Source organism: Montipora capricornis, chromosome 14, assembly GCF_036669925.1.
Source record: "Montipora capricornis isolate CH-2021 chromosome 14, ASM3666992v2, whole genome shotgun sequence".
Taxonomy (NCBI): Eukaryota; Metazoa; Cnidaria; class Anthozoa; order Scleractinia; family Acroporidae; genus Montipora; species Montipora capricornis.
The window spans coordinates 19539520-19542019 of record NC_090896.1 but is presented as its reverse complement, the minus strand read 5'-3'; positions in this window follow the sequence as shown (position 1 = coordinate 19542019).

The following is a 2500-nucleotide window of genomic DNA, read 5'->3' as shown; positions in this document are numbered from 1 at the left end:
AGGGCGTCTGTTTACCGTTGTTTAAACGGAAGAAATTCTAAAAGAATGGCAAGTCTCGTGGGAGGCCACGATTAATAACTGGGCGCCAGCAGAAATGTTCATAAACTGCGCAAGGAAGAAGGCAATTTCTCTTGCCACGGTCTTCGAGCAGAATCAGGTCTGCAGCACGTTTCCCTTTGGACGGTTAACAGAACTTTAAAACGCATGGGATACAACCTGCAAGAAGCACGTAAGAAACGTATTTTAACTTCGCGTGATCAGCAAGAGCGAGTTCAATTTGCGCGTAGAGTGAAAAAAACGTATCCAGCGGACTTTTTCCAAAGGGAAATTTGTTTCTTTCTCGATGGCGTGAGTTTTTATCACAAGCGCAATCCGTTGAACGACGCCCGAGCACCGCAAGGCAAAGTATGGCGAAAACGAAACGAGGGGCTCGTGTTGACAGCGAAGGGATCCCACGTCGGATTGGGGGGGAAAGTTGTAAAAATGCTAGTTGCTGTTTCCTATGGGAAAGGTGTCATTTATTGTGAACAGTATGACAAACTCGATGGTGACTATATTGCGCAGTTTGTACGCAGAAAGTACCGGGAAATGTTCCGGAAAAGCGGTAAAGAGCCATCTAGACTATTTGTACATGACAATTGTCCGATTCTGAACTGTTCAAAGGCACGAAAAGCTGTTAGAGAAGTTGGCGGGAGACTATTTGCTATTCCTAAGCGTAGTCCGGATTTGAATCCCATTGAGAATATTTTCAATATAGTAAAGCGCGATCTAAAGAAACAAGCGTTAACCAATCGTATAAGCTCTGAAACATTTCAGGAGTTTGCATGCCGAGTGAAAAGAACATTGCACAGAACGCGAAAAGATATTATTGACAATACCATTGCATTAATGTATAAGCGCTTGGATCTCATTATCGCTAGCAGAGGACGCCATACCAATTATTAAAGTGAACAAAATATTTTCAGCAGCAGAAGTGATTTTCCGCAAATGTAAACATTTGACTTTTTATGTAACGCAATACATTTATTGTGGTCCTGAGTGATGTCATCTGCGATGATGGCGTTACAGCTGAAAATCTCATAGTGTAATCACTGCAAAACAAATGTCGCAAAGGATTTAACACACTTGGGTAGTTCCTTTTGAGCGTTCTGTTCAATTGGTACATTAAAATGAAAGATTTTCCAGCGTACAGACATCATGTCTGTCTCTCGCTGATCTATAACACCATTTTTAATATATACAAAGGGTTGTTTTCCTGTACAGAAAATAGGAGTGTCTTTGCCAAAGACAATGTCTTTAGCGTAATGCGTTTTAGGTGCAGGCAGATGGACCATCTGGCCTTCAAGCATAAGAAGGAAATCATGCAACTGAATAATTTATTGCGACCAGCGAAAATCATTTAAGGAAATGCGTTCAGCTTCTTCCGCTCCCACCCAAGCAAATGAGGTGCAAGCCGGATTGCAAAATGTTTTGTGACACATGTAAGAGGGTTCAGCAGAAAAGTCTTCCCTGAATCTCCTGGGCCACAAATCATTACATTTCGAAATTTGCTACGGCCGTTCTGAAGTAGATCCTTTATGGCTGTAGTAAAACTTTCTTTCCAAATACCATTTTGCTCGAGTACCTCCGTAGCACAAGTCAGCCACTGTCCATTACAGCCTGCTGCACATTCTCCTTGTGATGCTTCTTCCAGAATTTCAAGACGAGATTTTTTAGCACGATCTAGTTTTTCTTGCGCTGTATTCATTTCCCAGGCAGTTGTTAAGACCTCAGCTACAACACGGGGACCCCGGTTAACAATAAATTCTGCAATCTCATATTTTCCTTGAGATTTCTGTTGATTGGCATAAGCCAACAGTTCAGTTCTAGTTTTTATGCCCTTTCTAATGATTATTTCGGATAAATCAAATGAAGACATGCGCTTTTTCCGTTTTTTGCATTTGAAAGCCCTGCTGTCGTCGGAGGCGATCTGGCAGTCTTCAGAAGCACTTTCTGCATCACTGTTTGAATCATTATCGCTCTCGCTAGAACTTTTCTTCCTAGAACTTGATGCAGTATCTGTTTTAGGCGCTTTTAAATCTGATAAATCCGGATGATTGTCACTTTCCAAGAAACTGCTATCTTTCTTAGTGGTGTATTTCCACGCGCTGTAATAATTGTAATGTAAGTTTGAAAAATGAACTGAAATGCCGTACTCTGCTTGAAGATACTTCTTTGAAGATAGCCACCGTTTGCAGCGTTGAAGTTTAATAGCCATGTGGTAGTGGAAACCTGTGGTATGGTGAGCTTCCTTGCAACAAACCCAGTGTTCAACAATATTAGTGTTTGTGCTGTTAAAAGAGCGTACAATAGCTTGCGCGAAAGATTCTCTTGTGGGAAACCTCTCTGAATCAGCCTGGCTGTAGGTGATCAAATACACTTGTCGCACAGCTCTCGCATTCAGATTAGGCATTGAGGGGGCACTGCACTAACTTCTACTTTCTTATTGGTCATATTTTCT